The sequence below is a fragment of the Mandrillus leucophaeus genome, unplaced genomic scaffold (assembly GCF_000951045.1).
Source record: "Mandrillus leucophaeus isolate KB7577 unplaced genomic scaffold, Mleu.le_1.0 Scaffold122, whole genome shotgun sequence".
NCBI lineage: Eukaryota > Metazoa > Chordata > Mammalia > Primates > Cercopithecidae > Mandrillus > Mandrillus leucophaeus.
In genome coordinates, this window is record NW_012100543.1 from 1,278,034 (window position 1) to 1,292,852 (window position 14,819).

Consider the following 14,819-nt stretch of genomic DNA (forward strand, 5'->3'; position numbering starts at 1 on the left):
TACCACCAAATCCAGCTAATGTCTGTATTTTTTAATAGAGATGGGGTTTCACCATGCTGGCCAGGCTGGTCTCAAACTCCTGACCTCAGGTGAACTGCCTGCCTCAGTCTCCCAAAGTGTTGGGATTACAGGCATGAGCCACTGTACCCAGCCTGAATAATAGTTCTAAAGGAATGTCTATATCATGTTTTTAAGCTTTATTTAGATGATAGGCTAGAAAGTTGATGTTCTGAAGCTTTTACTTCTAAATATCAAGATCATACTTTTGACAGAAGTCTGAATCCACGTACCCAGCCCTTAGTTACAGCCTACAAGTGATCAGAACTCAAACTGAATCAGTCTATGGGCATATTGAGGCCTAAAGGTCGAAGCTGGCCCAGATGGGATGGGCTGTACTTGCTAAAACTTGAGCCTCTATGCCAAGTCAGTATTCCTGCTGTGCACACTAAGATGTAGCAGGCACTCTCCCCATGGTCCTCTCTGGGGCTTAGTTCACACCAAAGGATCATCCTAAGCCTGCATGCCTTCAGCTAAAGTGGCAGGGAACATAGTAACACTGAACCTTGTGGGCATGAAAGGCGTTCTGTTTTGACTACCATCAACTTGGTCACATGCCAATCAGTGACCACCTGTGCTCCAAGAGTAGGTGGATGCTCTAGCTTGCACCACAGACACCATGATGTCACTCTAGGAGAAACAAAGAGGCAGCAGATGAGAGGTGCACTGTGGATGAGGCACTTCGCCAACTGCCTTCCCTAGAAAACCATCGCTGGCCACCCAGTTGGGATTGAGACAAATTTCTAGCTGGAGTTACAGTTGTGATGTTATACCACCCCATGAGATCACACCTGGGTCCTACCCAGGGGCATTCTTTAGAGAGAGGCGGGTATCGAGTTACGTTAAAACCTAGAGAAGACGATAGAGGAGTTGAGATGAAATAAACTTCCTGTAAGACCAGATGCCTCAATCCTGAAAACATTCATCTATTTGCTCCCACATTCATCTATTTGCTCCCTGGGACATGGCCATTTTGGTTAGAACTGCTCATAAAGATAAAAGCAGGCTTAAGCTATTTGACCAAGCTGAGATTACTTTTGCATCAACCTAATAGTAATCTGTGCTCAGAGCTCACAAATGTCAGTTAAAGAATGTCCTCCTGATCTGTCTCCTCTCTCGCTCTCCCAAGGGTTAGAGTAGGGTAGAAGAAACTCACCCAGGTGACTTCAGCCTCGTTGCTGGAGTAGGGCTAATGCAGGAACATGCAGACCCCAGAGCTGTTGAAGCCATAGCCCAGATCGGCCACGTGGATCACCAGCATAACCTTCCTCCCTGTGGGATGCTGGAACACCAACTGCTACAGCTTGTAAGTGGTTCCTGAGCCTGGCAGACAGAAGCAGGGTTGACCATGCAATCAAGTTTGAGATCTAAGGAGTTGAATGCAAGGCAGGAAAAAGGGACTTGTTCACTCACTTGTTCTTACAAAAAAGAGGTACTTGCTTCTCTCACCTCCTCTCAAATGTAAGGCAACCAGATCTTTTACTAAGTTGATAAGAGAACACTAAAAGGCCCAAAGATCAAGGCTGACTGGAATCTCCCCCCAAAAATACTAGACACAGGGCCACTGCTTGGAGTCATGCAGGCTGTACAAGCTTGTGTATTCACAAGCTGTGAGTACACAGCTGTACTCAGCAGCCCTCACTGTCCCTCTACCCCCTGGCTCGGTGTGAGCAGGGATCAGAGGACAGGACTGGCAGAAGAGGCTCCCAGTTGGAGGCAAGACTGGCAAAGACAGGGGCACCTCCCCAGGTAGGCAAGATGAGACAGGTGGGGCTCCTGTCTCCAGGATCTCAATAGGCTACAGGGAATTTGAAGACTGTGATGTCGCCTACAGGCTACCTGCAACTGTATGGGAGTGGTGGGCAGGTCCATCTGGGCTGGCCAGGGATTGCTTGGTCAGTCCTCAGTCCTACCATGGGGAGTGCATCCAGCCAACGCTGATATCCATTGCTTAGGGTCCCGGGCTTCACAAACCACGAGCACTTTGATCCTCACAGACACCTGCCAACAAGCAGGCTCTTCATGCAGCTCTGTCTGCTGACTCCCCTCCCCTCTTCCATTTACGAGGGTCTTAGCCTCTCCTTTAGGCTCCCTCCACTACATGGTTGTAAATGCAGTTTCCCAGGACCTGGTCCAGCAGATAACCACACAGACCCAGTTACATCTCCTGGAGCAGGGATGCAGCCTAAAGATCGCATCATTAATAGGAATGGCCTTTCTTATTGGGACCAAGGTTCTCCTGAGATATCCTAAGGGCCGAGGACCCGGTTAGGGCACCAGCTTTGATGCTACTTCTGAGCCCAGGGCAACAGCAATGAGCCACATGGTTGAGTGATGACTGTGTGCAGCCCACCTACCTTTAGGCCTCTGTTGCTTTGCCTGAAACACTCCCCTGCCAACCTAAATCAAGACTTGAAGTTGTATTTTTAATTGACTCATAGAAACTATACATATTTATGGGGTACAGTGTGAAGTTTACAATGTGCAATGATCCAGTCAGGGTAATGTATATCCATCACCTCAAACCTTTATCATTTCTTTGTGGTAAGAGCATTCAAAATCCTCTTATATAATTATAAATATACAATATACTATTGTTAACCATAGTCACCCTACTGTACAATAGAACATTAGAACTTATTCCTCCTAACTGTAATTTTGGACCTTTTAACCTCTCTCCTACACTTCCCAGCCTCCTGGAACCACTATTCTATAGTTTCTACTTCTGAGATCAGCTTTTTCAGATTCCACAAATGAGTAGGGTCATGTGGTATTTGTCTTTCTGTACCCAGCTTGTTTCACTTAACATAGTGACCTCCAGGTTCATCCACGTTGCTGCAAGGGACAGGATTTCATTTTTTTAAAAAGTGGCTGAATGGTATTCCTGTGTGTATGTGTGTGTATCTAATATATCTATCTCACATTTTATCATTTTATCCATTCATGGGACGGAGGGGCACTTAGGTGGATTCCATCTCATTGTGAAGAGTGCTGCAATCACCATAGGAGTGCAGAGATCTCTTCGACATTCTGATTTCCTTTCCTTTTAACTTAATCAGATCTTGTTTCCAGAAAAGGGTCTATTTTATGGCTGATAAGGCTTAAGTACTAAGGGACTTGGTTCCATGAAAATATCAAGTGTGGCCTCACTTCATAGAATGAAGGAGGTAGTTTTGGCCCCAGGAGACCCGGCATTCTGGCTGGGGTTACCTGTGCTCACCTCCATGTAGTTCTCTTCAGAGAATCTCCCTCGAGGCCTGTGTGAAATATGGACAGGACACGGTATAGCTATAGGTGGTTTCTTCGCCAGGTTCCATGAACCCAGACACTTTGATGTTCACACTGAGGGAAAACCATATATTATCCTGGAAGACGGGCAAAAGAGCACCGAAGTCCCAGGGAAGACGAGGCAAGAATTGAATAGGGAGGTTTGGCTCAGTCCCACCTGGCTCAGTGGGACTGAGGTACAGGTCTCTGGTTAGTAGATAGATAGCTGGAGGTGTGCAGGGAAGGGAGCATGATGAAATAGAGCAGGTAGATGCACAGAAGAGACTCAGGATTTAGTGATCTGACGCTAATCTCACCTCTGTTCTGTTCACGTGCTCCTGCTAGCTCCTTACACCTTTGGACTCCTAAATCCAGGCATAGCTGGGGCTCCAATCTCCCTGTCCACCTTGCTGCCATTGTAGCCAGGTTAAACCCTGCTATCTCACCTGAGGCTCCTGATTGCTCTCACCCGCAGTTCTACCCCACACCTCACCTGAGTGCAACGTGCCTGCAGGCAGCTTCCTCTAAACTGCTATAGCGTTGGGCCTCCTGCCAGGCTTTGGCAGTCCCCAGCTGTCAGTTACAGCCAACTGGAAGTGCCTTTTTTTTTTGGTCCACTTTACAAAGGTGCTGTATTCATTAGAGGTCAACCCCAGCAAGGCAAAGATAGAATTGTGGTCTCTGCTCTTAGACACAAGAGGACTCTGCAGCTGTGAAGACAGCCTGTGCCAAACGGAAGCGATCTGCATCCAGGAGGGGATGCTGGATTCCCCAGATGTCCTCAGTGCTGAGGGCAGGGCCAGATTTCTTCCATATGAGTCTTGACACCTGTTTCCTGGGGCAGTTGAACAGGGCATCTCAGGAGCTTGCTCACCTGGTTGACCACATGACAGGCCAGTACAGCGGCCCTGAACACAGGGTTTCCCCAGGCGTCTTCAGACAACACGTAGCCACAGCGGGGGGCCACGGGGGTGGGACAGCTGGGCATCCAGGGGTCTGCAGTGGAAGGAGTATGGTCACCTGCCAGCCTGGAGGAGCCTGGAGGTCCTCAGAGTCCTTGGCACCAGGATCACCTAAGGCAATGGTGAGAGCTGATCCTAGGGAAGCAGACCCAGGGTGTCTCATGGCGGGTGGGGACGGGCAGATGGGTGGGAGAACCGATGCTGGGAGGCATGCTGTGGGGGGCGGCTGCTCGATTCTCTATCCTTGCTGGACCCCAGGCAGGCCTTTTTGGGTTGGGCGGGCTGGCAGGGAAACTGGGTGGGCTGGGGGCCAGGAGGTTGTTATGAGGACACTGGGCCGCAAAAACCCATGAGTCCTTCCCCTGTCACCAGTAACTTCCGCGTAGAAGTCTTTGTTGTCTAGAGAGCTTCATCCGGAAGATGCTGGCGGGGCAGCTGCTCTCCACAAACTTGTGAAGCCTGGGTCAGTTCAGGTCAGTTAGAGAAGGCGCGGCCCCTCCCTGCTGCCCTGTGGGAACTCCACGTTGGAAACAGGGGGGTTGGCGAGCACTTGCATCCCATCCTTCACTGACCTGGGCTGAGCGAGAGGGTCGCTTGGGGCCATGGCCACAGGGGCAGAAAGAAGAGCCTAGGTAGGAGAAGTGGGCAGGTTGGGCACGGCGAGGAGGAGGAGGAGGGGGCGGGGAGTGGGACGATTGGGCCACACCTGCCCTGCAAGCAAGGGGCCGCAGTGGGGACTCCACACCTGGGCTGCAGCGGGGCACGCGCTGACCGGGGCTTTATCCGAGAGGCCTGCCAGGTACTCCACTAGGTGTGGAAGCCTGGCCAGGTGCGCTCTGCCAGGATGAGCTGCACTTCACCCTGGCACCCCAGCCTTAAAACTCACCGTACGGTTCTGGGAGCCCTTCACTGCTATGCCCTAGGTGGACTTCACACTTCTGGGACAAATTAAGAGTGTCCTAGGGTTCTTGGATTCAACTCTTAAAAAGAAAAAAATCTATCTTCGGTTTTTCCTAAAATGTGTTTTAAGCATAAAAAATGCATAATACAAATGCACAGTTTAAGGAAATAATTCTACAGCAATCACATCATGTTCTTGATCACCCACATCAAAGCATCGCTGGCACCCCTAAACCTCCCCTTCCTCCTCCTCAGTGGTCCTAATTTATTCAACTAACCTGATCTGTTCTTCCGGTTTTAACATCATTTTCACGGCTGCAGAACTTCTGTGCAGAATTGTTCCCATTCTCTTGAATGCTTAGGTTGCTTGCACTATTTAGATGTTATAAATAATGCTGAGACAAATATTTGTTCACAAGGATGATTTTCTTAGGATAAATTCTCAGTACAGATGAGGAATTTTCAGCCAATAGCCATCTTCATTTTCAAGGTTCTTGGAATATATGGCCACAATTTTCCCCCAAAGAAAGAGTTTTGCCAATTAACCATCCATCGGCAGGTCAAATCAATAGGTGCCTACCCTGAGCCAGTCCCAGGGAATAAATGGCAGATCCATGTTTAAGTCTTGGTTTCATCACATCCTTGCCAGCATTGGGTTTTAGTTTGCTGAGATTAAAAAAAATCTAAGATTTGTTTTAGTTTGCATCTCTCTGACGTTAGAAAGGCAAAACTCCCACGTGTGTCTGCTTGCTAATTAGAGCATCTTCTAATTGTATGTGTGAACTGTCCATTTCTTGGGATATTGATGTTGACCTGACACACTTGGATGCATTCTTTATGTGGTAGAGATAGTTGCCCTTTGCCATTTTTGTGTGTTTTCAGAGCGAGTGAGACCTGGAATTCACGTGGTCCAAACTCCTTACCATGGGTTGAACAGTGTGCCTCCCCCCACACCCCCAACTCTGCCCCAAAGATATGTTCATTACCTAACCCTTAGAACCTGTGAATGTGACCTTATTTGGAAAAATAGCCTTTGTAGAAGTAATTGAGAGTTTGAGAAGTAGAGTTTATCCTGGATTATCTGAGTGGATCCTAAATCCAACGTAAGTGTTCTTTTAAGAGAAAGGCAGAGGGAGACTTGGGATAGGAGTGAACAGCAGCGATGGGAAGACGGAGGCAGAAACTGGAGTTCTACTGCCGCAAGTCAAGGAACACCTGGATTCGCCAAAAGCTGGAAGAGGCCAGGAAAGATTCCTCAAGGCTTTGGAGGCCCTTTCCACAAGTTGATGTCAGATTTCTGGCCTCCGGAACTGGGAGAGAATAAATTTCTGTTGTTTGAAGCCACCAAGTTTGTGATGCTTTGTTGCAGCGGGCCTAGAACAGGGACACAGCCACCATTTTGTAGGTGGGAAGGATATGAGGGCACAGGCTTATTCAGGGTAGAGTTGAGATCCTAATCCAGGGTTCTTTGTCTCCTAGGCTATGAGACCAGGTGGAACATTTTTCCCAAGATGCCTCTCTGGTGTGCAACTGAGACTTCCATGGGGAACTCTGAGGCTGTAGGAATGGAGTGGGTGAAGTGAGCTCACACTTTGTGAGCTCAGACCGCGAGTGCAATGACCGAGCCTCTAGTTCTGGCTGTGCCACTTATTAACCTTGTGCTCTCAAATGAGTTACATGTGGGCCTCCCAACAGTCTGAATAGCATCCTGTTGCTGCAGCTCCATGGTCTCTGCTTTGCGCCCTTGAGTTGTTGAGATCTGCAGACTGGTTTTACTCCATGGATGCTTTACAAGTGTTGCCTCTTTAGGGGTAGTGGCTACATGAACAGAAATTGTACCATACTTTCATTTCTATTTGGTTGCTACTTCTCTTGATGCTTTAACTGTTACTTATACCCATAAATTAGCTGGAGGGATTTGGGACTCACCACCCTACAACATGAAGCCTGTAGAAACTGAGTTCTTGGACGGGACAAGAAAAGACATGATTTCGTTTCTTTTTTGAGACACAGTCTCACTCTGTTGCCCAGGCTGGAGTGCAGTGGTACAATCTTGGCTCACTGCAGCCTCTGCCTCCCAGGTTCAAGCAATTCTCCTGCTTCAGCCTCCTGAGTAGCTGGGATTACAGGCAGGCACCACCATGCCCAGTTGATTTTTGCATTTATAGTAGAGACGGGGTTTCACTGTGTTGGCCAGGGTGGTCTCGAACTCCTAATCTCAGGTGATTCGCCCACCTCAGCCTCTCAAAGTGCTGGAATTACAGGCGTGAGCCACTGTGCCCGGCCAAGGCATGGATTTCTAAGTGCTGTATATCTGGGTATGGTCTCATTTAAGAATTCTGCAAAAAGATCTAGTGCTAGCTTGTCCACTGATAGACACTAGCACATGCAACTACGGAACGCTTGAAGTGTCACGAGTGTTACTGAGGAACTGAATTTCTCATTTGAATTCATTTAAAATAAAAAATACTGGCTGGGTACAGTGGCTCACACCTACAATCTCAGCACTTTGGAAGGCCCAGGTGGGAGGATCACTTGAGTCCAGGAGTTCAAGATCAACCTGGATAACATCGTGAGACCTCATGTCTACAAAAAATAGAAGAAAATTAGCTGGGGATGGTGGTGCACGCCTGTGGTCCCAGCTACTCAGGAAGCTGAGGTGGGAGGATTGCTTGAGCCTGGGAAGTCAAGGCTGCAGTGAGCTATGATGTCACCACTGCACTCCAGCCTGGGTGACAGAGCAACACCCTATCTCCAACAACAACAATAACAACAACAAACCCAATGCCAACAATTCAGTTACTAAAAAATTAGGGCCGTGGAGTGGGTGAAGTGAACTCACACTTCATGTGAGCACTTTGTTTGGAACAACGAATTCACATTTAACGTTTGCGAATCTGCCACTGCAAAATTTATGAAATCTAAATACAGATAAAGTATTTTCGATGAAAATTTAGCACCCAAATTGAGATGAGTAAGTGTTAAAGATATACCAGATTTTGAAGAGTTGGTATAAATAAAATAATGTAAAGTACCTCTAACATTTTCATATTGTGTCAAGATGATAATATTTTGGATATACTGGGTCAAATAAAATAATATTAAACAATTTCACCTGCTTCTACCATTTACTTGCTCTGTGGTTTTGGGCAATTCCCCTACAGTCTCCAGGCCTCCGTTTCTCCTTATCTAAAGTCACTGCGTGGAAAGGTCCTTTGGGCTCATCTCAGGCTGTGGCTGAGGGAGGATGAGGACACTTAGTGGGAGGGGTAGTTCTCCAGCCATACTGTAAGGCTGGGTCTTGGGAGGCCACAGCCCCTAGCACAACAGGAATGCCCACCCCTACCCCTAGCAGGAGGGTTCATCTTCCCAGGGCTTGAAAGTAAGATTTACTTGACACACACTGCCTAAGAAGTGGCTCTGAGCTTGGTCTGTTGGTTCTGTCCAAGGCACTAACAACCACATCCTTTTAGCTTCTTGAGCCCTTCCTTCCTCTCCACTGAGTGCTTCTGAGCTGGGCGGGGCTAGGACCTGCCCTATCCTCTGTCCCTGGACTCCAGAGCTCTGCCTTGGACCTGCCTGAGTAAGGGAGCAAGTAGAGGGGCCTGCCCTGCTCTTCTCTGGGCTTTCCCAGTCTTCTCCAGGCAGCTGGAGGGGTGGGGATGAGGGCAACAGGGGACAGGAGCTTCTAGGATGGATACTTGGGCTTCCAGGCTGGAGAATTGTGCTGGGTTGGGAGGATCAGTGTGAACTTGATCCTGTCCAGTCAGCGAGGGGCCCTGGGCAGCTTGCGTGTGTATGTGTTGGGGTGCGGGTGTGATCAGGGCTGTGTGAGATGAACGGCAGAGGCTCTGCAGAACAGCAGAGGCGGGAGATGTCTCTGATCTTGATCACTTAATTCCACATACCTGGGGCTGCCTGAGATACGGTGCAGCTGTTTTCTGTCGTGCTGCTATGCAGACCAAGCTACAGAAGAGCCTGCCACCACTGAGTACCTGTTATGGGAAAGGTTCCGCGAGGCGAGCTTTACCCACCTGCCATCATTGAATCTCCGTGGTAACCCAAGAGAGGAAAGGCCCCATAGAGAAATGCCCAAGGCTGCAGAGCTGGGAGGGGCAGAGATCGGATTTGAACCCAGCTCTGTCTGATATCAAGGCTCGGGGTCTTGAAGACAAGTTGCTCACCCAGGATGCGGTGGCTCACGCCTGTAATCCCAGCACTTGGGAGGCCCCAGGCGGGTGGATCACTTGAGGCCAGGAGTTTGTGACCAATCTGGCTAACATGATGAAATCCCCTCTCTATTAAAAATACAAAAATTAGCCTGGTGTGGTGGCACGCACCTGTAATCCCAGCTACTCAGGAGGCTGAGGCAAGAGAATCGTTGGAACCTGGGAGCAGAGACTGCAGTGAGCCGAGATCGCGCCATTGCACTACAGCGCGGGCGACAGAGTGAGACTACATCTCAAAAAACAAAACCAAACCACACACACACACAACACAAACAAAAAACAAGTTGCTCACCCTTAGCTGCACATGTCCTCAGAATTGGTTCGCGATAACCCCAGTGTCATTGGCTTCAGGGATGGGAATCGGGGAGGGGTGGGGCTGGTCCAGGTCCTGGAGCAGAACCAGGCCTGGAGCCCAGGTGGCGCTGAGTTCGCTCTGCCCCTGACGCCAGTCCCTGGACCCTGCGGTGTGTGTTCCCAGGGCGGGCAAGAAGGCCCTTAGAGGGTGAGTCAGGCTGTCCGCAGGCGGCCTGAGGGGTCTGAAAGGGAGGGGCCAAGCGGCCTAGCTCACGCGCGGTTTGCTCTTTAAACAGCTGCGCAGGTCGTCAGATGGCCTGTGAAGCTGGAGGAGGCCTTGCTGTCCGTCCTGGGACCGGGAGTCTCAACTTGCAGTCCAGAGGACATGGGACTCAAATCGGACTCGGCCACCTCCTCCTGGCCTGAGGCTGGCGGATCAGGCGCTGCTGCCACCCACCTTTGGGTTCGAGCAGGTCATTTTCCACATGGCCACTGGGTGTCGCCCTCGCTCCACGAGTGGGCCGCCCTCGCCTCCGTCCCTGGCTCCTTGAGCGCCTACTGCGGGCTGGCCTGTTCCGCGCGGGGAGGTGGCCCCTTGGCCAGGCTCTGTTCTGAAGGCAGATGGGCCTGACTCAGCCGGAGATGGTGCTGTTGCTCCCTGTAAATGAAAGCTGTTTGCAGACAACAGCAGGATGTATCCAGACTGTGTAAGAGCATGCTTTCCTGTGGATGATATGGTTTCGCCCTGTGTCTCCACCCAAATCTCATGTTGAATTGTAATCCCCATGTGTCAGGGAAGGACCTGGTGGGAAGTGATTGGATCAGGAGGGCGGTTCCCCGCTGCTGTTTGTTCTCGTGATAGTGAGTGAGTTCTCACGAGATCTGATGGTTTAAAAGTGTTTGGCAGATTCCCCCGTCTCTCCCTCTCACCTGCTACCATGTGAAGTGAGCCTGCCTCGCTTTCGCCTTCCGCCATGATTGTAAATTTCCTGAGGCCTCCCAGCCATGCGGCAACTGTGAGTCAATTAAACCTACTTTACTTACAAATTACCCAGTCTCGGGCAGTTCTTTATTGCAGTGTGAAAAGAGACTAATATAGTGGAGGTCTCGGCTATGTGGTTTTGGAGGCTTACCTGTTTAAGGAGCCTCCAGGTCTCTTGGTGTCGGCTATTACTTTTGTGCCCTAGCTGTCCCTCCCTGGGGCTTGGGAGTGCTGATAACGAGGCCCTATGCCTTATCCAGCAGGGATCGAAGAGCCTCTGAGGTCTAGTCACGTGAGCATTGCTGAGCGCCGTGGAAAAACCACCGCCCATGGGCCCGCGCCTCACAGGTGCAGGGAGTCCTCACTGGACCATCTGAATGTGCTGGGAGGCAGGTGGAAGAGACCATCAGCCACCATCCCCGGGCCATCCACGCCACAGGTGAGTCAGCTGAGGCCACACAGGACAATGACTTGCTCAAGGGTTACTCAGCTGATTGGGGCTTTCTCCTCTGCCTCAGTTTCACCCCAGAAAAGGTGCTGATCACAGGCTAAGTCATGATACCCCCAAATTCACATGTTGATGTTCTAACCTCCAATAACTCAGAATGTGATGAAATAAGGAAATAAAAAATTTCAAATAAGGAAATACAGTGGTTGAAGACGCAGTTAGTTAAGGCAAGGTCATAGCGAAGTCAGGTGGGCCCCTAATCCAATGTGACAGGTGTCCTTGTAAAGCGGGGACATTGGACACACCAGGGAGGCAAGAAGCCATGCACATCTGCTGTTTAAGCGGCTCCGTCTGTGTGGCATTGTTGTGGCAGCCCCAACAAGCAAATACAGTGCCCAAACCTGGGGGACTGCTCCCGCCCCCGGACTCTGCCCTCTTGAGCCTCCCACTATGACCCCTAGCTTTTGTCTCCTTACTTGGCCCTCTGGCTGAACAACTCCTCTTTCTCTTCCCGCTGCTTCCAAACCTCGTATTGTGCTCTGTGTTCCAAAATGACCCAGCCCGCATCACTTCCCAAACAAATCTATTTTTTCAGAAAGTTGAATTCTAGCAGAAGGCAGCAGGAAAGCAGCCTGATCAAGCTGATTCACACTAAGGGTGAGTGACTAACACATGGGTAGTGTGATTCCAGGGAATGGCCTCACTTAGCTCTTCCAGGACACTTACATGTTCAAAGAGGAGTTTGTTAATTCCTAAAGAGGCCCTTTTGCCAAATGGAGATTATTTTATAATGTGAATGTTTGTCCCCATTACAAGTGACTCAGTTAACAAGTTAGCATGTTTTCTTTTTGTGTCTGTGCTGCTGACTCAGGGGCCTAGGACTGGCTCTGGCTTCTTACAGGCAGGTGTCCTCTTTGGAGGCCACCCCCACCATCCCCACTGACAGTGGAAGCCTGAGCCTGCTTTCCCACTTTCCTCCTCAGTAGGAAGGACCAAGACCACAGCCCTGCCCGGCGCTCCCTGCCTCTTGTCCCCACGCCCCCGTGGCTCCACTCTGGTTTTGTAAGAGTGGGCTTGCTCGTTCGCTGTGATAGGGCTGCTTTTAGCCTCCCTCACCAGACAGGTTGCCCCTGGGGCTGAATGTGTAGCCTCCTGGGAGTGGGGCTGTGTGGAAGTGGTGATGCCCAGAAAGTGTGGCACGGGGCACTGCACGTCTGACTTTAATAAGCTATGGCCTTCAGCTGTGGAAGCCTGGTGGTGTGGGGAACTGAGGAGTTCTGGGAGGAGGTTGGGGACAAGGGGCTGCCTTCCAGGCAGGGTGCAGGAGCCTTGGAGAAGGTGCTAGAAGCTGGAGTTCCTGTGCCAAGGCCTGGGAAGGCAGGCAGAGTCCTGGCTGGTGGAGTCATGGATAGGGGCTGGGATGGGTGTGGGGCTGGATGGTTTGTCCTGCTCCCATGCCAGCCTCCCTCTGGGTTGGTGGGCCCCTCCTGAAGTCTTGGTGTGCCTGGACCTGGGTTAAGCCACACTGCAGGGAGGTACATGTGTACAAAGTGATCTTTCTTCCAGAAGAACACAGTCTACGAAGGCATTTCTGCAAACTTCTGAGATGCCTGTGCACACCTTGTGGTGGTCCTGAACTGATGGCTGAGGTGTGCTGTAGAAATTAGAGGAGACAGGAAGAAGTTCATTGCCGGTTGAGCAGTTCAGGGAAAGCTTCCTGGAGGAGGCGGAATTTGAGCAGGGCCAGTGGGGATGGAGGGTTTGTCCTGGAGGAAGGAGAAGGAGGGCAGTCCCTGCCGGGAAATAACACACCTGACATCTACTCATCCTAGGGGCCACGTCCCCACCTCTCACCTCCCTTGCTCATCTCCAGAGCTTGCATCTGACTGAACTTCCCACTCTTCCCTCTCCACTCCAAGTTTTTCTGGCCCCCACCTTTGCCCATGCCCCCATTCTCTCTAGTTTGTATGTGTATCTCACCCCTGCGTCTTGCTAGCTCTGTATCCTGAAATCCTGCTAGCATGTCCGGACACTTCTTGTTGGTTTCACCTTCCTCCATTTCTCTCAACCTTCCTCTCTGCACCAGAATCCAATCTTGTCTTTGCCTCACTTGGCAATTACAATCATTAAACCTCCCCCAACCCTTGTTCATAGCCCGGCACACATCGGCAGGGCCTGCAGCTTGCTGGGCATTGGGGGTGCACATTTTCTGCCTGCAGAAGTCCCGGGACTGGCAAGGTTCATACTGAGATGCCAGCCTGGGGACTCTGCCAAGGCCTTGGCAAACTTGTCGCAGCATCTCCCAGGCATTTGCCCCTTCCTGCCAGGAACAGGTCAGAGGTGGAGGAGACTGTTTCCCAAGAGCAATGGGCAAATCCATCTTGCTTGGTTTTATTCTCGTCATTTCCTGAAGTATTAGGTCACCCAGGTTGTTAGTGAGGACCTTATTTGGAGAGCCTGGCTTCCTGGTATGAAGCGGAGAACCTAGGAGGGGCAGGCCTGCTGGTCTCAGTGGCTACACCATCAGAAACAAAATCGTGTTTCTCTTTCACCGCAAGCACTGGGAATTGAAGTATGTACGGAAATACAATTCATAAATTGAGGGACTTTGTTTTCACTGTTCCCAGGGTTTAATTTCCAGAAACAAAATGTCAGTGTTATGGCTGAAGTTCTCTTAGTTTTAGGAAACACATCATAACCCAGAATTGTTTATGCATAATTCATGTATTATATGACAAGAACGGTTTTGAGAGTCATCAAGGGTCAGAGGACTGTGGTTACACGGCAACAAGGCGCTCTGAGTGTGGTAAGTGTGGTGATCCAAACCCCGATCTTACGTTTTCCCTCCCAGGAACATCCCAGGGAGTGGTGGTTCTTCTGGAAGCCTGCAGCTGCGGGTAACTAGCCGCCAGGGAGTGCATGGGCCTGTCGCTCACAGAGAGCCTGTGTGTGTGGGCATGTGTGCCTATGTGTATGTGTGTGTGCATGCACACTTGTGGTTAGTGTGAGAAAGAACACTGGCTGAGGCAGGAGAAATGGGCTACAGTCCTGCCCACCCACTTGTTACCATTGTGGCCGCTGTCCTGAGTCTGCAGTGTGGGTGCACGGATCCCTTCCTCAGAGGTCACCCAGCATTTCATGACATCTGTGTATTAAGAGCAGAGGTGAAGGGGCTCTCGGGCAGCCTTGGGGATTCTGGAAATGCCCACTGGAGGAACTGAGGCTTGCTGGACACTGGGCATGGGGTCCTTGGATCTTTCCAGTGGTACCATGGGCCATGGATTCTGGCGGGGCTCAGGACCCATTGGCTCTCTCACCTCCTCTTCCTTCACGCAGGTTGTTGGCCCCTCCCACGTGCAGAGCAGCCAGGTGGCTAAGGTGAGAGCCGCTGCTGTCGCTGCTCCTGGCCTGTGGGAGAAAAGTCCCGCCAGGGTCACTTTTGTAGCTTGTTCATGAGCAGAGCATCAGTTGGATTCAATATTTTTACAAGATGCCCCCCAAATAAAGATCAGCATTTGGCTCAGTTCATTTCAGCAGAGGGCTCAGCTTTGTCTGCTGCCCTGTGTAAGGACGGACAGACAGGGGGTGCCACTTCTAGAGACAGCTCTGGGTACTGCCTCTCAGGAATCCTGGCCTGGGCAGCGTGACAGGGCTACCAGCTTCCCTCCTGAGGATCTATT

General features: G+C 50.6%; 1 long non-coding RNA gene across 1 annotated transcript; it reads right to left on the reverse strand.

Annotated features, from left to right (window-relative positions):
• Positions 1-1,216: 1,216 nt before the first annotated feature.
• LOC105533067 lies at positions 1,217-4,916 on the reverse strand. Its single transcript, XR_001005074.1, has 4 exons — positions 4,859-4,916; positions 4,199-4,320; positions 3,278-3,399; positions 1,217-1,424 (listed from the first exon to the last, which is right to left on the reverse strand). It is a non-coding gene; the product is annotated as an uncharacterized LOC105533067 (long non-coding RNA).
• Positions 4,917-14,819: the final 9,903 nt, after the last annotated feature.